The sequence below is a fragment of the Neolamprologus brichardi genome, unplaced genomic scaffold (genome assembly GCF_056152115.1).
Source record: "Neolamprologus brichardi isolate AB-2024 unplaced genomic scaffold, ASM5615211v1 NODE_ptg000033l+_length_6344489_cov_1, whole genome shotgun sequence".
Taxonomy (NCBI): Eukaryota; Metazoa; Chordata; class Actinopteri; order Cichliformes; family Cichlidae; genus Neolamprologus; species Neolamprologus brichardi.
The window spans coordinates 2,121,528-2,147,747 of record NW_028270137.1 but is presented as its reverse complement, the minus strand read 5'-3'; the positions used below and the strand labels follow the sequence as shown (position 1 = coordinate 2,147,747).

The window sequence follows — 26,220 nt, the reverse complement described above, 5'->3', positions numbered from 1 at the left end:
CGTCCCCCTGTGACCTCATAATTACACCACAGTTCAGATGGGATGAATGAGTCATGAGGTCACACCAACAGTGACAGCATCAGCAGTGACATCACTAAAGTTGAGTCCATAAATAGAACCCGTGACGTGGAGCAGGTACCGCCGTTTTGGACGATGCCACGACGCAGGTATAGACGCAAACGTGCGAGGTCTTCTCGCCCCGTTCGCAGACGCAGGAGAGCCCACAAGGCCTCGGGTGTCCGCAGACGTGGGAGAAGATACCGTCGCAGACATTAGACAATCTCAATAAACATGTAGGATGAACATCCAAACTGTGGTCCAATCAAGTTTTTTTTAGGTAATATATGTTGTTGTTGTTTTGTGTTTGTTATCAATGTTGTGAAAAAAGTTAAGCTTAGTAAGCCATCAATCACTGATTACTCGTAGAAGAGCACCAATAGGAGACAGAACTAATTAGAAGGTGTTATTATTCAGTCTGTACATCGAATAGAAGGTGTTATGAAGGACGGAAGGCTCAGGGTTGAGTAATCAGCATCATGGGTTCATCCGATTAGAATAAGAATAAGCAGACATCTAATCATTCACGGGGTTCTCATTTTATTCTCCAATCAATAATTCTCAAATCAATGAAGCAAAGAAGGAAGGAAGGAAAGACACACATGGACTGCCAATGCTCTGCTGCCGCCCCGTGTGGGAGTGAAGAAAGAGTGAGCCAAAAGTAAATGCAGTCCTTATATAATGTGTGACAGGTGAGTGCAATTAAGGACAAGCACCACACCCAATCAAAGGTGAGAGAACTAAACAAGGTGCATCTGGTGAAGTGAGTGGGTGTGCTGGGATGTGCTAAAAGGTGGGTCTTTACAACAGAAGGCACTAACCACAAGGTGATCTTCAATGCATCTCTGTGTAAATGTGAACGGGGCGAGAAGACCCCCACTGACTGCATGTCTTTAGACTGTGGGAGGAAGCTGGAGAGAACATGCAGACTCCACACAAAGACCCCGGCCTGATGGGGTTAGGGTCCTGAGTTTGATACCCCAAACTGAACGCAGGACAGAGGAAGGGATGGGTGATGTTCATGTGTGCCCAGGTGTATGATGTGGCTCTTTGCGGTGACACAGTAAAAAATGTGGCTGTTTGTCTGTGACTGGTTGGCTGCCCCAGCCCTGGCCCTTCATGTATTTCAGTAATGTCTTTTTCTCCCGTCTCCTCCTCTCGTTTACATGTTTTGCCCTTGTGACCCATTCCTTCTGTCACGTGTGTTTCCCCCCCAGCCATCATGTTCTGTTTGTGCTTAGTTATGTCCATGTCTCATCTCTAGTCCTCTTTTCCCTCTGTATGTATTCACAGTGTACGTGTTCCTCATCGGTTCGTCATGCTAAGTCTGCGTGTCTTATTCCGTCATGTGTCATGTATCACTCCAAATCTCACTGACTTTAACTGATAATAACTGTTTGCTGAGTGTTATGTCTAAAAGGTATTGCACAATCGCCTCTAGTAGAGGATCAGGTTTGTTTTCCACTGATAATGGATTTTAACATGACTGACCAATGATTGTGGAGCACGTCCATGTAGGATCTTATAAATACAACGAGCAAACTTAAATGTTTTAAAATGTTCAAAACTTAATATATTATATTTCTGAAGTATGACGGAAGGAAAAAGTTTCATATTTAAAAAAAATCCAATTTCATATGATCAAATTTATGTCAAAAAGTTCATATTTATTCCTCCTATGTCATGTGTGAGTACTGTACTGTAAATGTCATATATATCAGATGATACTGATAACCTAATGCTAATAACTATGCAGAGGTCTCTAGGCCTCGACTTTTATGGAGCATGTGAAGTTTGGGGCAGAGTGGACAAAGAAAAGTTTCTCAGCAGGTTCAACAGGTTGCTACAACACAGGCCGATGAAGTATTGCACTCACTCATCCAAACTGGCAAACATGTAACATACACCCTAAGACTGATCCTGCTTTTTACTCCTTTGCTATGATTTAATTTGATATTATGTAGCCATGGAGACAGTTTGCATAGATTAGAATGTTAGATTCCTGTGATGTCATCAATGTCCGATGTTTTGTTTTAATGTCTTGTGATAGTTCTAAGTGCAGACAAAGTCAGAGTTCAAGTGAGTTTAGTCCAATTTTGATCCAGTTTCTGACATGTGGTCAAAATCTTGGCCGACCTTTACCACACCACGTGCTGTGGGTGTGCGTAAATATCTAGGTGAGTAAAGTCCTTTACCTGCTAAATTTATCTTAATTTGGGGCTTTATTTCAGGTGTTTTGATTCAGTAGTAACCAAGTGATCTTTGTACAAACTGCAGACTGCCACACTGATCCCTGGTTCCTCAGGATAGAGGACAGGACGTCAGATGGGTGAATCAAGAGCTCCAAACGGAAAGATTGTGCCACAGAAAGACTGGAAAAAGCTTCCCAAAGAAGCAAGGACAGCAAAAGCTTTCAGAAAGAAGAGCAGCAAAGGAAAGTCAAGCAGCGATGGAACAAAACAACCACGCAGTAAAAAGAGCAAGACATCAAGCTCTGTTTCACTGCCCCTTGAAGGAATGTGTTGGAGTTTGTTCAAAAAACAGCCATGCCGCTATACTTGAAGCATTTTCATTAGGAAACACAGTGCTTTCGACTGTTTTCCTATTTTAGTCTACTAAAGTATGACTTTGTTAGTTTCTCCAGCCACATTTTTCATCAGCTGAAATGCATAGGTGGCTTCTGATCAGTAGGACCTTCCAAGAGTTGGCTTTCATTGGTATAGCTTGAAGTAATTTCTTGTAAACACACATTTCTCTTGTGTTCTTAACAGTTCTTCCACCCTCTTTTTGGTATATTAGTCAACAAAAGGATCGGTTCGCACACATGTTGTAGGCCAGTTAGCTCAGCTGGTCAGAGTGTGGTGCTAATAACGCCAAGGTCATGGGTTCAATCCCCATACTGGCCATTCCACCACCCATCCAAGGTGCTGTCTCCTGATAGACTGTGGATTTTATTTGGTGGGATCCAAGAAAAAAACCTCTGCCAACTTCCAAGTGAGTGATGTACGCAACTACAAATGACAGCAAACCACAAAATTCACTGACACATGACACGCTAATGAATGCATTACATGCTTAGCTACAATCTCCAAATCACTTTTCCAGCTACTTTCTGGATCAATCACTCATTTCCAAAGTCTGACACAGCATACTGCATCAAAAACTGCTGCTTTATATCACACCTATCGACCCTAACATTAGAAGACGCACACCATGTATTGTTTTGTGGCAAATTTCTTCTTAAAGCATTTTTTGTAAGTCTACAGAAGACTTTTTTTTCCCACTACGTTGAAGTAATTTCTTGTAAACACACATTTCTCTTGTGTTCTTAACAGTTCTTCCACACTCTTTTTTGGTATATTAGACAAAAAAAGGGGTCGGTTTAAGAACAAGTTGTAGGCCGGTTAGCTCAGTTGGTCAGAGCGTGGTGCTAATAACGCCAAAGTCATGGGTTCAAGCCCCATACTGGCCATTCCAGCAACTGTCCAATGTGCCGTCTCATAGTATATTGTGGTTTTTGTTTGGTGGGATCCAAGAAAAAACCTCTGCCAACTTCCAGGTGACAGATCGGGCCAGGTAAGCTTTATGACCTCTATTGGCAGATGATACTCTGGCTTAGTGGGTGGATCCACTGTGCATGTGGCAGGTAGGACTACGTTTTTAAGAGCGTGATACATGGGAGAAATGCTGTGGCATGCACTTATTTCAAGCAACAATCAAGCAATATCCACCAGCCACGTGACCAACCCACACCAGCAGTTGGCTCAAACAGACTCAAACAAACGTTCATGAAAAGTGGGAACTTCTGCCAGACTACGTGGCCTAACGGATAAGGCGTCTGACTTCGGATCAGAAGATTGAGGGTTCGAGTCCCTTCGTGGTTGGTTGTGAGTCCTTGAGGAGCAGGCATGCGTTCCCAGTTTATTTGCAGCAGGCCAACCTCGGGTTGATTCATTGAATCTTTGTTTTGAACATGTTAAAAAAGTACAACAACATAGAATTAAAAGAGACAAATAAACAAAGCAAAACAAAAAGAAAACGAGCAACCACAACTACAAATAGCTTTCATGTTAAAAAAGGAGCAGGAAGAAGCATAAGCTTATTTAATCCCACCCCTTTTCCACTATCTAGTAATCAATACACTACAGAAATACCTCCTTGCAATTACATTATATGTCATGTGTATTTTTTTTTTTTTATTATTCGTTATATATATATATATATATATATATATATATATATATACATATATGTTTCTATCTATCCATACATACGTACATACACATACGCACATATACACATTTTCAATAACCCCATTAACACCTCAAAGGATACACAACCTACAAATATATATATACCCATACCAACATACCCGTGCACCCGTACACACATGAAAATATTAGACAAGAACACCCTATCAAATCTCTACCTCTTCCCTGTACCCTGTAAAAACCATCTCCTTAAACCGCTTTTTAAACTGTGCCATGCTCGGACATTGCTTTATATCTTTACTTAGTCTGTTCCACAGCTTCACTCCACACACAGAGATGCTAAAACTTTTTAATGTTGTACGGATACGAGGATGTTTTAAATTTAATTCCCCCCTCAAATTGTATCCCCGTTCCCTTTTAGAAAACATTTTTAGAATATTGTCAGGAAGCAGGTTATTTATTGCTTTATATATAATTTGTGCAGTGAGAAAATGAACCAGATCTGTGAATTTTAGAATTTTTAATTTTAAGAATAGTGGATTTGTATGATCTCTGTAACCAGTTTTATGGATTATCCTTATGGCCCTTTTTTGTAATATAAAGATTGATGATAGCGAACATTTGTAAGTATTGCCCCACACCTCTGCACAGTAATTCAAATACGGTGCAATCAGGGAACAATAGAGAATGTGGAGTGATTTGTGGTCCAGAATGTGTTTTACTTTACTCAAGATTGAGACACTTCTTGAAATTTTGTTATGTATATGATCTATATGAGACTTCCAGTTTAATTTATCATCTATAATTACACCAAGAAACTTATGTTCAAGTACTCTTTCAATTTCCACACCATCTATATGAATCTGCACTTGTGCATTTCTAAGGGAATTCCCAAATAAGATTATTTTAGTTTTACTTAGATTTAGCGATAGTTTGTTCCTGTTAAACCATTTTTTAATTTTGCACAAAAAATATTTGTGTCATCTGCAAATAATACTAATTTTAATATATCAGATGCCTTACAAATATCATTTATATAAATAATAAATAATTTTGGACATGGACATGACATGGAATGTCACCTCTCTGGTGGGGAAGGAGCCTGAGTTGGTGCTTGAGGTTGAGAGGTACCGGCTAGATATAGTCGGGCTCACCTCTACGCATGGCTTGGGCTCTGGAACCAGTCTCCTGGAGAGGGGCTGGACTCTGTCTCAGTCTGGAGTTGCCCCTGGTGAGAGGCGGCGGGCTGGGGTGGGTATTCTAATACCCCCTCGGCTTGCTGCCGCTACGTTGGGGTTTTTCCCGGTGGACGAGAGGGTTTGTTCCCTGCGCCTTAGGGTCGGGGAACGGGTCCTGACTGTCATCTGCGCTTATGCACCGAGTGGCAGTTCGGAGTACCCAGCCTTCTTAGAGTCCCTGGGGAGGGTGCTGGAAGGTGCTCCACCTGGAGACTCTGTTGTCCTGCTGGGAGACTTCAATGCTCACGTGGGTAACGACAGCGAGACCTGGAGGGGCGTAATTGGGAGGAACGGCCTCCCTGATCTGAACCCGAGCGGTGCTTTGTTATTGGACTTCTGTGCTAATCACAGTTTGGCCATAACGAACACCTTGTTCGAACATAAGAGTGTCCATAAGTGCACGTGGCACCAGGACGCTCTAGGCCGTAGGTCGATGATCGATTTTGTAATCGTATCACCAGACCTGCGACCATATGTTCTGGACACTCGGGTAAAGAGAGGGGCTGAGCTGTCAACTGATCACCACCTGGTGGTGAGTTGGATCAGGTGGCGGGGGAGGACGCTGGACAGACCTGGTGCACCTAAACTCGTAGTGAGGGTGTGCTGGGAACGACTAGCAGAGGCCCCAGTCCGCGAGATCTTCAACGCACACCTCCGGCAGAGCTTCAACAGCATTCCGAGGGAGGCGGGGGACATTGAGTCCGAATGGACCATGTTCAGTGTCTCCATTGCCGAAGCTGCTGCATTGAGCTGCGGCCGCAAGGTGGTTGGTGCCTGCCGTGGTGGTAATCCCCGAACCAAATGGTGGACACCAGAGGTGAAGGGAGCCACCAGGCTGAAGAAGGAGTCCTATCGGGCTTGGTTAGCCTGTGGGACTCCGGAGGCAGCCGACAGGTATCGACGGGCCAAGCGGAATGCGGCTCGGGCAGTGGCTGAAGTAAAAACTCGGGTGTGGGAGGAGTTCGGAGAGGCCATGGAAAAAGACTTTCGGACTGCCTCGAAGAGGTTCTGGCAAACCGTCAGGCGTCTCAGGAGGGGAAAGCGGTGCTCTACCTGCACTGTGTATAGTGCTGGCGGAGCGCTGCTGACGTCGACTGAGAAAATTGTCAGGCGGTGGAAGGAATACTTCGAGGACCTCCTTAATCCCACTGACACGTCTTCCGAGGAGGAAGCAGAGTCTGGGGATGAGGGGAATGACCCGCCAATTTCCGGGGGCGAGGTCACTGAGGCAGTTAAACAACTCCTTGGTGGCAGAGCCCCTGGTGTTGATGAGGTCCGCCCCGAGTTCCTGAAGGCTCTGGACGTTGTAGGGCTGTCCTGGTTGACACGCCTCTGCAATGTTGCGTGGAGATCAGGGGCAGTACCCCTGGACTGGCAGACCGGGGTGGTGGTCCCCATCTTTAAGAAGGGGGACCGGAGGGTGTGTTCCAACTACAGGGGGATCGCACTCCTCAGCCTCCCCGGGAAAGTCTATGCCAGGGTGCTGGAAAGGAGAGTTCGTCCGCTAGTCGAACCTCGGATACAGGAGGAACAATGCGGTTTTCGTCCTGGTCGCGGAACACTGGACCAGCTCTTCATCCTCTCGAGGATACTTGAGGGTGCATGGGAGTTTGCCCAACCAGTCTACATGTGTTTTGTGGACTTGGAGAAGGCATTCGACCGTGTCCCTCGGGGTGTCCTGTGGGAGGTGATGCGGGAATATGGGGTGTCTGGCCCATTGCTACGGGCCATTCGATCCCTATACAACCGTTGCAAGAGCTTGAGTCGCATTGCCGGCAATAAGTCGGACTCGTTCCCGGTGGGTGATGGGCTCCGCCAGGGCTGCCCTTTGTCACCGGTTCTGTTCATAATTTTTATGGACAGGATTTCTAGGCGCAGCCAAGTGGCGGAGGGCTTTCGCTTTGGTGGCCTCAGAATCTCATCTCTGATCTTTGCGGATGATGTGGTTCTGTTGGCTTCATCGGGTGAGGGCCTCCAGCTCGCACTGGAGCGGTTCGCAGCCGAGTGTGAAGCAGCGGGAATGAAGATCAGCACCTCCAAATTTGAGGCCATGGTTCTCAGCCGGAAAAGGGTGGAGTGCCCACTCCGGGTCGGGGATGAGTTCCTGCCCCAAGTGGAGGAGTTCAGGTATTTCGGGGTCTTGTTCGCGAGTGATGGGAGAAGGGAGCCGGAGATCGACAGACGGATTGGGGCTGCAGCTGCAGTAATGCAGACGCTGCACCGGTCCGTCGTGGTGAAGAGGGAGCTGAGTGTAAAAGCGAAGCTCTCAATTTACCGGTCGATCTACGTCCCTACCCTCACCTATGGCCACGAGCTGTGGGTAGTGACCGAAAGAACGAGATCGCGGATACAAGCGGCGGAAATGAGCTTCCTCTGAAGGGTGGCTGGCCTCTCCCTTAGAGATAGGGTGAGAGGTTCGGCCATCCGGGAGGGGCTCAGAGTAGAGCCGCTGCTGCTCCACATCGAAAGGAGCCAGCTGAGGTGGTTTGGGCATCTGACAAGGATGCCCCCTGGGCGCCTCCTGTGTGAGGTGTTCCAGGCATGTCCCACCGGGAGGAGGCCCCGGGGCAGACCCAGGACACGCTGGAGAGATTATATCTCTCGGCTGGCCTGGGAACGCCTTGGTGTTCCCCCGGACGAGCTGGAGGAGGTGGCTGGGGAGAGGGAGGTCTGGGCCTCTTTGCTTAGGCTGCTGCCCCCGCGACCCGGCCTCGGATAAAGCGGATGAAGATGGATGGATGGATAAATAATTTTGGACCCAGTACAGAGCCTTGTGGAACACCACAAGCAATGTCCAAGCATGATGAGGAATGGACACCCAGCTTCACAAATTGTTTCCTGTCACTTAAATAATTTTTCACCCATTGCAGTACAACCCCCCTGATCCCGTACCGTTCCAGTTTATTAATTAATATATCATGATTGATTGTGTCGAATGCTTTCTTGAGATCCAGAAATACTCCAGCTGCATACTGTTTCTGATCTATAGCATTCGTAATCTCCTCAATTGATTCGATTAATGCCAGATGTTGATGTTTTTGATCTGAATCCATATTGACTGTCAGAGAGTGATTTATATTTATCTAAGAATTTGTCTAATCGTTTATTAAACAGGTTTTCTAGGATTTTGGAGAATTGTGGTAGTAAAGAAACAGGCCTGTAACTTGTGAAGTGGCGTCTATCCCCAGTTTTATACAGCGGCACAACTTTAGCTATTTCCATTTTGTTTGGCACTTTTCCCGTCTGAAATGATAAGTTGCAAATATATGTTAGAGGTCCTACAATTCCTTCAATGACCTTCTTGACGATTTCCATGTCAATATCATTACAATCAGTTGATGTTTTATATTTACTCATGTGTACAATGTCAATTATTTCTTTTTCCTCCACTGATGTGAGGAACATTGAGTTAGGGTTCCTATCAATCAGGTTTTCACTACAGTCTACTGATGGCAGTGACTCAGGAATTTGTTCTGCCAGTTTTGGTCCAATATTTACAAAATAATGATTAAAGCTGTTGACCTTATCAACAGTGTTTTCCATAATATTGCCATTGTCGATAAAGTATTGAGGATAACTTTGTTGTCAAGAATTATTTTTAATAATACCGTTTCAAACATCCCATATTCCCTTCATATTATGTTTATTGTTGTTCAATATTTTACTATAATACTCCTTTCTACATACACGTACAATATTGGTCAACTTATTTTTGTATTTTTTATATTTATTTTCAGCATCTTTTGTTTGTTGTTTTAGGAATTCCCTATAGAGTGTATTTTTCTTTTTACATGCATTTTGTAAACCCTTAGTGATCCATGGTCTATCTGAATATTTGTGCTTTCTGTTGTATTTTATTGTTGGACAGTTTTTATCGTACAATTCCATGAATATTCTTAAAAATATGCCATATGCAATATCAATATCAGTTTCTTTGTACACATTGTCCCAGTCCTGATTTAATAGATCATTCTTAAGTGCATTCATAGCTTCTTCATTCCTTACACGTCTGTATCTCAGTTGTTCTTCATGCTGATTTTTCTTATAATTAGTGTCATAATCTGCAAAAACTGGTAGGTGATCACTGATGTCATTAATTAATATTCCGCTCACAATGTTGTTTTCCATATTGTTAGTGAAAATATTGTCAAGTAAGGTGGCACAATGTGGTGTAATTCTGCTAGGCCTGGTTATTTTAGGATGTAAACTCAAACTGTACATAGTGTTTAGGAATTCGTCGGTCATTTTATGCTTTTTCGGATTCAACAGGTCAATATTAAAATCACCACAGATAAACATAACTTTTTGATTTGTTTTAGAGAACATTTACTCTATGAAGTCATTAAATACTTGAATACTAGAGCCAGGTGTTCTATATATACAGCTAATTATTACATTTTTCTCTTTTTCCTTATAAATTTAAATTGTTATACATTCTAATAAATTATCAATTACAGTTGTCATGCTTTCTACCACCTTGTAATTTAGGTTTTTATCCACATACACAGCTACTCCCCCTCCACTCTTGTTCCTTCTATTTACAAAATTCACTTCATATCCCTCCAGTCCAAAGTCCAGTCCTTTCTCCGCATTGATCCATGTTTCAGAAATGGCAATAATTCCAAATGGATTTGTCAACTCATTTAGATATTCCTTTATATTGTTGAAGTTGGCATAAAGACTTCTGCTATTAAAATGGATTATTGATCATTTATTTTCCCTGTTGATGGTGTGCTTAAACTGCACACTTCTGTTGTTTCTTTTTATTTTTTTATGCCTCAGATTTTCTTTTCCTTTATGTCATCCAAAATTGCTACGCTGTTGTCAATTTCATGTCCTTCAACAGAGACTACGAGTTCTCAAACGAGGCTCGAATGGCCAGGTTGGGGACTGAAGCCATGAACTTGGCCTTATCAGTGCCAGGCTCAAGTCATCTTGGCTTAGAAGCAACCATAGAAAGTCAATAACATTCCATGACCTCAAGCGACATGGGTGAAAAAATCACAACTTGGAAGCATGCTGTTGGTGGAACTCCACCTGGAAAAGATCCAGTGTGCTCTGTTTCACAGCCCGTTGAAGGAATGTGTTGGAGTTTGTTCAAAAAACAGCCATGCCGCTATACTTGAAGCATTTTCATTAGGAAACACAGTGCTTTCGACTGTTTTCCTATTTTAGTCTACTAAAGTATGACTTTGTTAGTTTCTCCAGCCACATTTTTCATCAGCTGAAATGCATAGGTGGCTTCTGATCAGTAGGACCTTCCAAGAGTTGGCTTTCATTGGTATAGCTTGAAGTAATTTCTTGTAAACACACATTTCTCTTGTGTTCTTAACAGTTCTTCCACACTCTTTTTTGGTATATTAGACAAAAAAAGGGGTCGGTTTAGGAACAAGTTGTAGGCCGGTTAGCTCAGTTGGTCAGAGAGTGGTGCTAATAACGCCAAAGTCATGGGTTCAAGCCCCATACTGGCCATTCCAGCAACTGTCCAATGTGCCGTCTCATGGTAGATTGTGGTTTTTGTTTGGTGGGATCCAAGAAAAAAACCTCTGCCAACTTCCAGGTGACAGATCGGGCCAGGTAAGCTTTATGACCTCTATTGGCAGATAATACTCTCGCTTAGTGGGTGCATCCACTGTGCATGTGGCAGGTAGGACTACGTTTTTAAGAGCGTGATACATGGGAGAAATGCTGTGGCATGCACTTATTTCAAGCAACAATCAATTATTTCAAGCAACAATCAAGCAATATCCACCACCCACGTGACCAACCCAACACCAGCAGTTGGCTCAAACAGACTCAAACGAACGTTCATGAAAAGTGGGAACTTCTGCCGAACCACGTGGCCTAACAGATAAGGCGTCTGACTTCGGATCAGAAGATTGAGGGTTCAAGTCCCTTCGTGGTTGGTTGTGAGTCCTTGAGGAGCAGGCATGCGTTCCCAGTTTGTTCGCAGCAGGCCGACCTCGGATCCTTTATGTCATCCAAAATTGCTATGCTGTTGTCAATTTCATGTCCTTCAACAGAGACTACGAGTTCTCAAACGAGGCTCAAATGGCCAGGTTGGGGACTGAAGCCATAAACTTGGCCTTATCAGTGCCAGGCTCGAGTCATATTGGCTTAGAAGCAACCATAGAAAGTCAATAACATGCCATGCCATGAATATGAGGAAGAGCCAGCATCAGCTGACAGACGTAGAGAATAGACAGACTGTTCCCTGTTTGTGAAGGACTGCTATAAAAGTTTAGCATAACTGTTTGTCTGTCCTGAATCAGTCTTATTAGGTAATGTTCAAATAGTTTTATCATTCCAGTGTTTTCAGTGTGGGAGAAAGTACTCAGGGCCTTCAAGTTACACACTATGAAAGGCAGCAACAAGTTTAATATTCAGAAACCTAAAGTATGTATCAGCAGCAGAATCGACCTAAAAATAAATGTTTGTTTCAGTTCTATGAAGCTGAGTATTTTGGATTAGTAGTACTGCTGTGTTTGTTGCATCATAATGCTGTAATTGTTTATATGCTTTATATATTCTGAGGTAAGTTGAGGTGTTACATCATATTCTATAAGGATGATATGTGTTTGTATACTTTCTGCCCAGTTTGTCCCATTTAGCAGAAGTCAGCCAGTTTAAGGCTCTGATATTTATTCTGTATGACTTAAAGCAGTTATGACATGGTATGATTTTCTTACCCAATAAACGAATATTTAATATATCAGTCTACACGGCAAATCCAGCATGTCCAAATTAACACTGTCAGATTTGATTTCAACACTATTAAAGTGTCTATATGGGTCCACACCAGAGAGTGTTAATTTAACTCTTTTTGGAGAGTTGGTACGTTAACTCTGATTTAGTGTTAAACACCAAATCTGTCTGGAGTTGATAATTTAACACTTACTAATGCTAACTAGGTGTTAAGAGTTTATATATTAACTCTCAAAGAGTATTTTAGTTTAACTACGTAAGAGTTATCTTCTAATTAATTCTAAAAAGCGGGAATTTTACTGTTCTGAACTTCTAGAAATTTCTTTTGGAAATAAACATTTACTAAAAAGACGCAATGGTTTTTGAAAAACATTTATTCTGAACTGTGCACCACAATTTCAAAACATTTTCTGAAAGATGTAACAGTGTACATGTTCTCGATTTCATTAGAATTTTGTTTATCAAAAGGTCTGACATAGGTGAGCTGGTAAATGCAAATAACAGCATTCTCATCACTTATTTCTTCAATACAATATGCATGTCCTTCATTCATCACTTTGTGGAACTTCAACGCACTTCTGCTCTCCCCCATATTCCATCTTCACAAGCATATCCTATGTGTAGATGGAATAAAAATTAGCTGACACTAATTAATGGCACAAATAATCCAGTAATCAATTGCAGCACAGTAAAAAAAAGAAATCATTTTTGAGCCATTACTTGTGTAAAGCATTTCCCCAAAAGACAAGGACACAGGCAACAGGTAGTACTGAACTAAATGTAAAACCTCAACCTTTTTCATTTTTACCTAAACCGTGTGCACAAAACTCTGGAGGGATCTAAATGCTAACATAGAACCCAGTCAGGACGTCTGCTACTGCTGTTTGCTCGTTTTTTTTATGGGAGATCGTTTTCAGGCTTCAAGTAGCACCATTATACCAACATTTCACATTCTAGACATTGTTTTAGGTGTATTTGACCAAAGGTTTGACTGAAAATTCACCTGCAAGCTTTTTTTCAAGGCTGCGGTATTTGCCCGCAAACAATACCTTTCATCTAGCTAAAACAGAATATTATGCTATCAGCGAGCAACATGGCTAATGCCTTTCACACAGCTTTGTCTCAACTCCAAAGAGCCACAGAAGTAAAAGCTAATAATAATAATTGAAACAATCTTTGAAAAAATGACTTACCAAGCATGGCAAACAACTCAAATATGTAGAGCAAAATGTTCTGAAATGGCTTCAATCAGCTTTGATTGGAGCCTATGGTGCTGGGGGCGGAGTCTGTGAATTTACTCTATTGGTGTCATAGCCCCTGTAGGAGTTCAGAGTTAAGAGGTCAAGAGTTAATGTTTCCATTGTAACACCTCCAGATTTGAAATAGAAACACTCATTTTTAACACTCGATTTTAACTACTATCATTTTACACCTCAGAGTTACATTAAAAGAATGTGACTCTACTTAGAGTAAAATTAACTCTACTTTTGCAAGAAGACTACTAACACCAAAACATTTAACACTTTTGAATTTGCTGTATACTCTTCATTTTATCAGAAACAGTTTTCACAGCTTGTACATTTTCTTTTTACACATATACAGTGGGGCAAAAAAGTATTTAGTCAGCCACCGATTGTGCAAGTTCCCCCACTTAAAATGATGACAGAGGTCAGTAATTTGCACCAGAGGTACACTTCAACTGTGAGAGACAGAATGTGAAAAAATAATCCATGAATTCACATGGTAGGATTTGTAAAGAATTTATTTGTAAATCAGGGTGGAAAATAAGTATTTGGTCACCTCAAACAAGGAAAATCCCTGGCTCTCACAGACCTGTAACGTCTTCTGTAAGAAGCTTTTCTGTCCCCCACTCGTAACCTGTATGAATGGCACCTGTTTGACCTCATCATCTGTATAAAAGACACCTGTCCACAGCCTCAACCAGTCAGACTCCAAACTCTGCCATGGCCAAGACCAAAGAGCTTTCGAATCTCATCCCGTGGGGTCAAAATGATCATGAGAACGGTGAGCAAAGATCCCAGAACCACACGGGGGGACCTGGTGAATGACCTGCAGAGAGCTGGGACCAAAGTAACAAAGGTCACCATCAGTAACACACTACAACGGCAGGGAATCAAATCCCGCAGTGCCAGACGTGTTCCGCTGCTGAAGCCAGTGCATGTCCAGGCCCGTCTGAAGTTTGCCAGAGAGCACATGGATGATACAGCAGAGGATTGGGAGAATGTCATGTGGTCAGATGAAACCAAAGTAAAACTTTTTGGTATAAACTCAACTCGTCGTGTTTGGAGGAAGAAGAATACTGAGTTGCATCCCAAGAACACCATACCTACTGTGAAGCATGGGGGTGGAAACATCATGCTATGGGGCTGTTTTTCTGCCAAGGGGACAGGACGACTGATCCGTGTTAAGGACAGAATGAATGGGGCCAAGTATCGTGAGATTTTGAGCCAAAACCTCCTTCCATCAGTGAGAACTTTGAAGATGAAACGAGGCTGGGTCTTCCAACATGACAATGATCCAAAACACACCGCCCGGGCAACAAAGGAGTGGCTCTGTAAGAAGCATTTGAAAGTCCTGGAGTGGCCTAGCCAGTCTCCAGACCTCAACCCCATAGAAAATCTGTGGCGGGAGTTGAAAGTCCGTGTTGCTCGGCGACAGCCCCAAAACATCACTGCTCTTGAGAAGATCTGCATGGAGGAATGGGCCAAAATACCAGCTACTGTGTGTGCAAACTTGGTAAAGACCTATAGTAAACGTTTGACCTCTGTTATTGCCAACAAAGGTTATGTTACAAAGTATTGAGTTGTATTTTTGTTATTGACCAAATACTTATTTTCCACCCTGATTTACGAATAAATTCTTTACAAATCCTACCATGTGAATTCATGGATTTTTTTTTCACATTCTGTCTCTCACAGTTGAAGTGTACCTCTGGTGCAAATTACTGACCTCTGTCATCATTTTAAGTGGGGGAACTTGCACAATCGGTGGCTGACTAAATACTTTTTTGCCCCACTGTATGTAAGCATTGAGCCAAATTTAGTTATGCAAACATACTGAAGGAACAACATTTGTCTCTTATATATGATACACCTATATATACACTGTCAAAGATACTTCTCTTTGAGTGACGATTTAAGGTGATAAGACATAAATAACTCCAACTTGAATCTGTACTGAAGCTCAGTATTTGACACAAAGTTCATGTTCACTGCTGTAATAGCTAATAATGATTAATATAATAACTATAATATTGGCCATATTATATTTACATTACCAAAGTGATATTACTTTAGTCTCATGAACAACATTAGCTAATTGTTATTTACTAGCTAATTTTAAAATGACCGTTCAGTACAGAAATGAAGGCCAAAAATCATGTTTTACAGTCCTGTCGTCTCAGCCTCAGATACTTATCAAATCACACAAAGATCATGTAGAAACAAACAAACAAATGAACAAAATATGTTCTCCTTCATTTCTGTCAAACAAAGTTGTATGACACATTTCCAGCGGTTAGTATCATGGTTGCTAGGCAACCTGGGCAGCGCGACGGAGACTAGACCATCCCATACAGCCCATGTGTTTGCAACAAACTTGCCGTTTATTTTGCAATTCAAGCTCAACACTGCCCCTAGCGTCCTGGAGCACTTCCGTTGTGTTTTGGAGTTTGCATGTGTTTTGAATTTTGTAAGTGTTTTGGAGTTTGTAAGTGTTTTGGAGTTTGTACATGCTTTGTCTCTAGGGGCCACCGTACTACACCTCGTGAAAGACCTACCTGTTGACCACTGGGGGACCACTTCCACGTAGAGGGAACCAAAAGAAAAGAAGTCATCGTGTTGGGAGACGTGACTGGATGGAGACACCTGAAAGCAGTGACTGTGAAAACTCTGAAACAGCCAGAGTACAGTACTGACTTAGAGTATCACCACAAGCTCAGCATCAAACATTTTAATTTCTTTGGCTCTCAGAGGAGGCAGACGCACTTTTTCTCCTGTCCCTTGTCTTCCCTGCTAGTTCTTATGTCCTTGCCTAGTCTCGTGTCTTTTTTGGATTACTTTCCCTGGAACACTCTCTCACAGTCTGTGTCTAAAACCTAAAAGAGAATTATGGATTTGATCAACTGGTCTCTGAATGCTATTGACACCCTTTAACGAGAAGTCTGGGCTCAGGAGAACCCGAGTGCCCTGGAGGTACTTTCCCTGCCAGATACACGATGGATGGGTGGCAGAGGATCGTGTGCCTGGCGGGACTGTCGATTGAGGACGCTGAAGATATCTACCTATTCGGAACCATGATAACAGGGTTCTTGCTGATCGGAGCTGGCTTGGCCCTGGCTTATCGGAGAATTAAGAGAGCGGAACTGGCTGTTCAAACCCCCACAAGGTTGCCCGCTGGGATTGGAACGACAGGTGTGACTTCTCAGAAAGGGCTCACTGAAGGTGGCATGGTTAAGAGCTTGGAGGCGCTTACGACTGCAGTGAATCCTCAGAATAACACCTCTGAGCGTATGTATGTTGGATTACATCAGGAAAGAATCAACTCAGAACAACATCTCCGGGCGGAAGCTGGATTACATCTTGGATCAGTTGGCTGCGGTCGTGAGGTCTCAGAATCTGCTATGTGAGCAAAAGAGTGACAAGACCACGGAATCGACGGCTAATAACATCATGGAGAAACTCGCAGCTATTAACGGGAGATTGAGAGACCAGTGTCGGAGTGTTAAAAACAGCTTGAAATTCTCATGAGTTGTTTGCAAAAGAAAACCATCATAATGCGGCTACCCCTTCGGCGCCAGCTGTGGGCCCAAGGCTGGAGCCGAACAAAAACTCCCTGATAACGACTGTGTTGAGTCTGTCCTTCCCATTCCCTACAAGGCCACCTGGGTTGGCTGGAAGACTGTTTACTTAGCCTGGCGGGGCGAAGGACACTGTCTCAGCTGAACTCTGGACACGCACACACATACATATACTGATACTGATAAGCACTCACTGACGCATCACCCTCCCTATCCAACGCCACCTCCAACGCTTACCTCCCCCATGATGTGGACATCGGGTCAGCTGGAGGCGCAGTCGAAGATTGCAGCGGTCCCAGATCAGATGTACACACTGGAACACATTCACATGTTGCCTAGGGGACTGGCGACACTTTTAAGGCAAGTGATTACTTGCCAGGAAGCTGCAAAACTGTGACGCAATCTGCTGTAGTGGCATTAAAGTCCTGCCAGTTTACAGCGGCTGATTTGGTCCCTAAAATCCAGAGAGTAATTATTCATGGAAAGGAATTCATGTGGACTCTAAGCATGTGGACACTAAGCCTGTGGGCAGGCAAGGACATTTAAACAGTGAGGCTGACGACCTACCATTTCTTCGTGTGACTGCTTCTGGTCTAAAAGGGACTCCAATACCAAAATCGATGAATTTGACACATAGAAATGCTGGATGATCAGGCGATGTGTCAAACACAATGTTTTTTGGCTTAATGTCTCGATGGTAGACACCCTTGGATTGCATTTCAGCGGCTGCATGTACCAGCTGTCTCATTATGACCAGACAGACAAATGAAAAATACATTCAAATAATCAGATTTACATTATCCATTAAAGTTTGCCATATATGTTATATTGCCACTCGCTGACCTTAACCTCCCTCTCGTGCACAAAGGTTCTTCTGTTTGCCAGGTAGGCTTCCAAGTCTATGTTTTTTTGGCCTTTCAAAGACCATAATGAGTTCGTCTTCCAAGTCATACCAGTCGTTTTAAGCGGGCGTCACATTGCTGCTCGTAGCCTCTGGTCCTGCCCCCACTTTTATTAGCAATGCCACCTCCTTGGGAATCTCGGTCATTTTACCATTAAGAAGCTTGAGAAACAGAACATCAAGGTCAGTGTTCAAACATTAGGCTGTTTGAGGTACACGTTGGGGGAAAACAACAGAAAAAGACAAACATTTCTTACCACTGGTAGGTAGCTGACTAAAAACTGAGCAACATGCTTAATCACCACCTGCATTACAGAGAAAATGTGTTTTAGAAAAAGAGAACAGGAGGAACTAGAAGAATTGTAAAGTGCACACATAAGAAGCCATACTGGGAAATTGTCTTCTCTGCGTTTTCCAAAGAAGACAGTCCCAAAGCCTCCTTCACCCAGCTTATCCTGCTCTTCGTATTTTTCTTCAAAGTCCTCTACAGAGAGACAAAACAAACACAGGGGTTGTGATTAGTTGTATGTAGGAAAGCTGACTTTGCCTCAATGTACACATTCATACAGTCTTTGTTAGAAGCTTCCTAGTGATTAGCAGATGGATACCAGCTAAACTCTGAGAGCTTGGGAAAGAGGCTCTATCGCTGCAGGTGTGGTTTGAACTTACCTATGTATTTCTTACCTTTAGTGTGACTTTTGTATTTGCTGTGTGTATCTGACTCATAGACGGAGCAGCTGGCCTCCTCCTGTGAGCTTGATGTCTTGCTCTTTTTACTGCGTGGTTGTTTTGTTCCATCGCTGCTTGACTTTCCTTTGGTGCTCTTCTTTCTGAAAGCAGCTGCAAAAACCAAAACCAATTAGACCTCTGAACTCCACACAGGCCTACAGATGATCAATAACTATAAAACAAAAAATCTCTGAATGTCTCACTTACACTTCTCCAAGACAAGATGGCTGAGGCCAACCGGACTTTTGCTGTCCTTGCTTCTTTGGGAAGCTTTTTCCAGTCTTTCTGTGGCACAATCTTTCCGTTTGGAGCTCTTGATTCGCCCATCTGACATCCTGTCCTCTATCCTGAGGAACCAGGGATCAGTGTGGCGGTCTGCAGTTTGTACAAAGATCACTTGGTTACTACTGAACTCTGACTTTGTCTGCACTTAGAACTATCACAAGACATTAAAACAAAACATCGGGCATTGATGACATCACAGAAATCTAACATTCTAATCTATGCAAACTGTCTCCATGGCTACATAATATCAAATTAAATCATAGCAAAGGAGTAAAAAGCAGGATCAGTCTTAGGGTGTATGTTACATGTTTGCCAGTTTGGATGAGTGAGTGCAATACTTCATCAGCCTGTGTTGTAGCAACCTGTTGAACCTGCTGAGAAACTTTTCTTTGTCCACTCTGCCCCAAACTTCACATGCTCCATAAAAGTCGAGGCCTAGAGACCTCTGCATAGTTATTAGCATTAGGTTATCAGTATCATCTGATATATATGACATTTACAGTACAGTACTCACACATGACATAGGAGGAATAAATATGAACTTTTTGACATAAATTTGATCATATGAAATTGGATTTTTTTTAAATATGAAACTTTTTCCTTCCGTCATACTTCAGAAATATAATATATTAAGTTTTGAACATTTTAAAACATTTAAGTTTGCTCGTTGTATTTATAAGATCCTACATGGACGTGCTCCACAATCATTGGTCAGTCATGTTAAAATCCATTATCAGTGGAAAACAAACCTGATTGTGCAATACCTTTTAGACATAACACTCAGCAAACAGTTATTATCAGTTAAAGTCAGTGAGATTTGGAGTGATACATGACACATGACGGAATAAGACACGCAGACTTAGCATGACGAACCGACGAGGAACACGTACACTGTAAATACATACAGAGGGAAAAGAGGATTAGAGATGAGACATGGACATAACTAAGCACAAACAGAACATGATGGCTGGGGGGGAAACACACGTGACAGAAGGAATGGGTCACAAGGGCAAAACATGTAAACGAGAGGAGGAGACGGGAGAAAAAGACATTACTGAAATACATGAAGGGCCAGGGCTGGGGCAGCCAACCAGTCACAGACAAACAGCCACATTTTTTACTGTGTCACCGCAAAGAGCCACATCATACACCTGGGCACACATGAACATCACCCATCCCTTCCTCTGTCCTGCGTTCAGTTTGGGGTATCAAACTCAGGACCCTAACCTCATCAGGCCGGGGTCTTTGTGTGGAGTCTGCATGTTCTCTCCAGCTTCCTCCCACAGTCTAAAGACATGCAGTCAGTGGGGGTCTTCTCGCCCCGTTCACATTCACACAGAGATGCATTGAAGATCACCTTGTGGTTAGTGCCTTCTATTCGATGTACAGACTGAATAATAACACCTTCTAATTAGTTCTGTCTCCTATTGGTGCTCTTCTACGAGTAATCAGTGCTTGATGGCTTACTAAGCGTAACTTTTTTCACAACATTGATAACAAACACACACAAAACAACAACAACATATATTATCTAAAAAAACTTGATTGGACCACAGTTTTGATGTTCATCCTACATGTTTATTGAGATTATCTAATGTCTGCGACGGTATCTTCTCCCACGTCTGCGGACACCCGAGGCCTTGTGGGCTCTCCTGCGTCTGCTAACGGGGCGAGAAGACTTCGCACGTTTGCGTCTATACCTGCGTCATGGCATCGTCCAAAACGGCGGTACCTGCTCCACGTCACGGGTTCTATTTATGGACTCACCTGGCAACTTTAGTGATGTTACTGCTGATGTTGTGCCTCTACATAAATAGCATCATAATTTCATATTTTGTCAGCACTTCCTAGCAGTATGTAACTACTAGAGATGGACCGATCCGATATTACGTATCGGTATCGGTCCGATACTGACCCAAATTACTGGATCGGATATCGGCGAGAAATAAAAAATGTAATCCGATCCATTAAATATCAAAAAAGCACCTCACAAAACTTGCTACACTGCGTAACTCAGCTCATCACCGTAGCACGTAGCAGAAGTGTGCGTAATGTGATAGAGCGGCTGTGTGTATTTGTAGCCTTGCTACCAAACCAGCATTTCATCTCCGAGGAAGTTTTCCCAGAGAGAAGTAAAGCAAGTGTGTAAATTCATCTCTGAATGTTTGTAAAGCATTCCCACTTTAAGCTTAACAACCGAGATATGGAGCGAGTGCCTCTCTCTCTCTCCTGCTGCTACTTCAATCATGAAACTGATCAATGATCAGCTGATTGGCTTTTCTGTCGCGAGTCCGTCTCTCTTCTTTGTTTTTGGCCCACTTTGCACCAGAAAGAGGAAACCAGTGGCTGAACAACAGCAGCACGTTTAACCTTGATAAGCTGTTGTTAGAATTTATTTAATATTACTTTCTACACCAGGATCTTTTTTTACGTAGCTGACAGCTGGTAACTGTGCAGGGGTGGATCTAGCAAAGTTTAGCCAGGGGCCCGATAGGGCATGAACAGAGAAAAGGGGGCACAAAGACATACTTTTCTTTCTTATTCTCATTTAAAATATCTAGCTTTTAATAAATAATTATCTGAATCTTACACACAAAGTTTTAATATGATGTAAAATATATAGAAGTCCATTACTGTATATAGTAACTGTTAAGTCTAATATACCCTAGTAAGCTATACTACTTTTTCCTTTGGGAAAGTACCATCTGTGCAGTTCTGTAGAAGAAAGATGTTGAATCTATTTAATTATTCTTGAAAAATAATTTATTTCTGTGCATTTTTCCCCCCTGCATCAAATTAAATTTGATTACATCAATTAAGCATCATAAGGTGGAGGGTGGTTCCCTATTATTTTTTTTTTTACTGGGAGTTTGCAACCCTATTAGTTAGGTTGCTTAATATTTCTGCTAAGTACTCTTTAAAATACCAGAATAGGGAGGATGGAGCAGGTTTAAGTTTATTAGTTTGATCAGTATTGCTGAACTACTCCCATGATGCATTGAGTTTTTCCTTTCCAGTCACCTTTCTCACTCACTATGTGTTAATAGACCTCTCTGTATTGAATCATATCTGTTATTAATCTCTGTCTCTCTTCCACAGCATGTCTTTTATCCTGTCTTCCTTCTCTCACCCCAACCGGTCGCAGCAGATGGCCGCCCCTCCCTGAGCCTGGTTCTGCCGGAGGTTTCTTCCTGTTAAAAGGGAGTTTTTCCTTCCCACTGTCGCCAAAGTGCTTGCTCATAGGGGGTCATATGATTGTTGGGCTTTTCTCTGTATCTATGAAGCGCCTTGAGGCGACATTTGTTGTGATTTGGCGCTATATAAATAAAATTGAATTGAATTGAATTGAATTGAACTATGAAATATTTTGGGCGCAGTGTATTTTTTACATACAGGTATAACAGAATAGCTCTAGTGTTGTTATTTATTTATATTTATAAACTTGAGTATAAACTTATACAAAATGCAGCAAGATATTTAAAAAATGTTTTATTGATTAAGAAACACACTATATCGGATTCATATCGGTATCGGCAGATATCCAAATTTATGATATCGGTATCGGTATCGGACATAAAAAAGTGGTATCGTGCCATCTCTAGTAACTACACAATAAATGTCAGGGTTTGCGTGTTGAGATATGAATGGAGGACCCAAGATACACTGCTGATGTGAGTGAGCTTTATTTATGGAGAGTGACATACAAACAAAGGCGAGGGAGGCGAGAAACAAAACTAGGAAAACCTAAACTGGGAAAGCTGAGAACCAGATAAGAAACCTGGACATGAGGGAATGGAGTTAAAACACGAAGGATGACAAGCAGGAAAAACAGCATGGAGGAACACAGACGGACCAGTAACGCACACAAGAGGACAAATGCTATAAATTAGTGATGGCCCGCTTGAAGCTGACGCTCCGGCGCGTGTGTCAAAAACACCAACACACCGCTTTAGAAGCACTCTGTCGATGCTTGATTCGTTTGGCCACAGTCACGTGATCAGTGACGTCCAATTGTGAATTGTGAATTCCACTCTGCAGAGTGGGCAATCATAATTCAATTCAATTCAATTCAACTTTATTTATATAGCGCCAAATCACAACAAAAGTCGCCTCAAGGCGCTTCATAGATACAGAGAAAAACCCAACAATCATATGACCCCCTATGAGCAAGCACTTTGGCAACAGTGGGAAGGAAAAACTCCCTTTTAACAGGAAGAAACCTCCGGCAGAACCAGGCTCAGGGAGGGGCGGCCATCTGCTGCGACCGGTTGGGGTGAGAGAAGGAAGACAGGATAAAAGACATGCTGTGGAAGAGAGACAGAGGTTAATAACAGATATGATTCTATACAGAGAGGTCTGTTAATACATAGTGAGCGAGAAGGTTGACTGGAAAGGAAAAACTCAATGCATCATGGGAATCCCCCGGCAGCCTACATCTATTGCAGCATAACTAAGGGAGGATTCAGGGTCACCTGGTCCAGCCCTAACTATATGCTTTAGCAAAAAGGAAAGTTTTAAGCCTAATCTTAAAAGTAGAGAAAGTGTCTGTCTCCCGAATCCAAACTGGAAGCTGGTTCCACAGAAGAGGGGCCTGAAAACTGAAGGCTCTGCCTCCCATTCTACTTTTAAATACTCTAGGAACAACAAGTAGGCCTGCAGAGTGGGAGCGAAGTGCTCTAATAGGGTGATATGGTACTACAAGGTCATTAAGATAAGATGGGGCCTGATTATTTAAGACCTTGTATGTGAGGAGCAGGATTTTGAATTCAATTCTGGATTTAACAGGAAGCCAATGAGGGGAAGCCAAAACAGGAGAAATCTGCTCTCTCTTTCTAGTCCCTGTCAGTACTCTTGCTGCAGCATTTTGGATTAGCTGAAGGCTTTTCAGGGAGTTTTTTGGACATCCTGATAATAATGAATTGCAGTAGTCCAGCCTGGAAGTAATAAATGCATGAACTAGTTTTTCAGCGTCACTCTGAGACAGGATATTTCTAATTTTAGAGATGTTGCGCAAATGGAAGAACGCAGTCTTACATATTTGTTTAATATGTGCGTTGAAGGACATATCCTGGTCAAAAATGACTCCAAGGTTCCTCACAGTGTTACTGGAGGCCAAGGTAATGCCATCCAGAGTAAGAATCTGGTTAGATACCATATTTCTAAGCTTTTCAGCGCCGAGTACAATAACCTCAGTTTTATCTGAATTAAGAAGCAGAAAGTTAGCGGCCATCCAGGTCTTTATGTCTTTAAGACATTCCTGCAGTTTAACTAATTGGTGTGTGTTATCTGGCTTCATGGACAGATAGAGCTGGGTGTCATCTGCATAGCAATGAAAATGTATGCTATGTCTTCTAATGATGCTGCCTAAGGGAAGCATGTATAATGTAAACAGAATTGGTCCTAGCACTGAACCCTGTGGAACTCCATAATTAACCTCAGTGTGTGAAGAGGACTCTCCATTTACATGCACAAATTGGAGTCTATTAGATAGATATGATACAAACCACTGCAGTGCAATACCTGTAATACCCACAGCATGTTCTAATCGCTCTAATAGGATAGTATGGTCAACAGTATCGAATGCTGCACTAAGGTCTAGCAGGACAAGCACAGAGATGAGTCCACTGTCAGAGGCCATAAGAAGATCATTTGTAACCTTCACTAAAGCTGTTTCTGTGCTGTGATGAACTCTGAAACCTGACTGAAACTCTTCAAATAAATCATTCCTCTGCAGATGATCTGTTAGCTGTTTGACAACTACTCTTTCAAGGATTTTTGATATGAAAGGAAGGTTGGAGATTGGCCTATAATTAGCTAAGACTGCTGGGTCTAGAGATGGCTTTTTGAGTAAAGGTTTAACTGCAGCCACCTTGAAGGCCTGTGATACATAGCCGATTATTAGAGATAGGTTGATCATATATAAGATCGAAGAATTAATCAATGGCAGGACTTCTTTGAGCAGTTTTGTAGGAATGGGGTCTAAAAGACACGTTGATGGTTTGGAGGAAGTAATTATTGAAGTTAACTCAGAAAGATCAATTGGAGAAAAAGAGTCTAACTTAACATCAATGGTACTAAGAGTAGCTGTAGATAATATTACATCTGTGGGATGATTATTGGTAAATTTTTCTCTAATGATAAAAATTTTATTTGTGAAGAAGTTCATGAAGTCATTACTAGTTAACGTTAAAGGGATAGTTGGCTCAAAAGAGCTCTGACTTTTTGTCATCCTGGCTACAGTGCTGAAGAGAAACCTGGGGTTGTTCTTATTTTCTTCAATCAGTGACGAATAGTAAGATGTTCTGGCTTTGCGGAGGGCTTTCTTATAAAGCAACAAACTATTTCTCCAGGCTAAATGATGATCCTCTAAATTTGTGACACGCCATTTCCTCTCCAGATTACAAGTCATCTGCTTTAGGGTACGTGTTTGAGAATTATACCACGGAGTCAGGTACTTCTGATTAGAGACCTTAGTTTTCACTGGAGCTACAGTATCCAGAGTCGTACGGAGGTGAAATTATTAACCAGATAATCAACCTCTGTTGGGGTAGCGTTCAGATAGCTGCTCTGCTCTGTGTTGGTACAGGGCATTGACGATTATAACAGTGGGTGGATTATATTCTTAAACTTAGTTACAGCGCTTTCAGAAAGACATCTACTTTGATAAAGTCTACTCTCCACTGCTGTGTAATCAATTATTGTAAATGTAAATGTTATCAGGAAATGATCAGATAGGAGAGGGTTTTCAGGAAACACTGTTAAATGTTCAGTTTCTATGCCATATGTTAAAACAAGATCTAGAGTGTGATTAAAGTGGTGGGTGGGTTCTTTTACATTTTGAGAGAAACCAATTGAGTCTAATAACAGATTAAATGCCATGTTGAGGCTGTCATTTTTAGCATCTACATGGATGTTAAAATCACCCACAATAATTATTTTATCTGAGCTCAGAACTAAATTAGATATAAAGTCTGAGAAATCAGACAGAAACTCTGTGTAAGGCCCAGGTGGACGATAGATGATAACAAGTAAGACTGGTTTCTGAGTTAACAGCTCCCACCCCATACAGGCCACCCTGACAACACTAACACACTGTTTTCCCTCCAGTGATAGGCTGCTGCACCCACAGTGTGCAAAGGGGAGATTTTGGAGGCCTTTCCCTCCAGCTGCTGTCAGCCTGTACACTGCACAACAGCAGTGAATGTACACCACATATGCACAAACTGGGGTCTTTACATATATCAGTGTGCAATACCTGTTAATACCTATTAACAC

General features: G+C 42.3%; 4 non-coding genes across 4 annotated transcripts; all 4 read left to right on the top strand.

The window, feature by feature from the left end:
* The first annotated feature begins 2,889 nt into the window (after window positions 1-2,889).
* Window positions 2,890-2,963, top strand: trnai-aau (transfer RNA isoleucine (anticodon AAU)). Its single transcript has one exon. It is a non-coding gene; the product is annotated as a tRNA-Ile (tRNA).
* A 492-nt stretch (window positions 2,964-3,455) lies between these two features.
* On the top strand, window positions 3,456-3,529 carry trnai-aau (transfer RNA isoleucine (anticodon AAU)). The gene has a single exon. It is a non-coding gene; the product is annotated as a tRNA-Ile (tRNA).
* Window positions 3,530-3,868: 339 nt separating this feature from the next.
* On the top strand, window positions 3,869-3,941 carry trnar-ucg (transfer RNA arginine (anticodon UCG)). The gene has a single exon. It is a non-coding gene; the product is annotated as a tRNA-Arg (tRNA).
* Window positions 3,942-10,904: 6,963 nt separating this feature from the next.
* Window positions 10,905-10,978, top strand: trnai-aau (transfer RNA isoleucine (anticodon AAU)). Its single transcript has one exon. It is a non-coding gene; the product is annotated as a tRNA-Ile (tRNA).
* The last annotated feature ends 15,242 nt before the right edge of the window (window positions 10,979-26,220 follow it).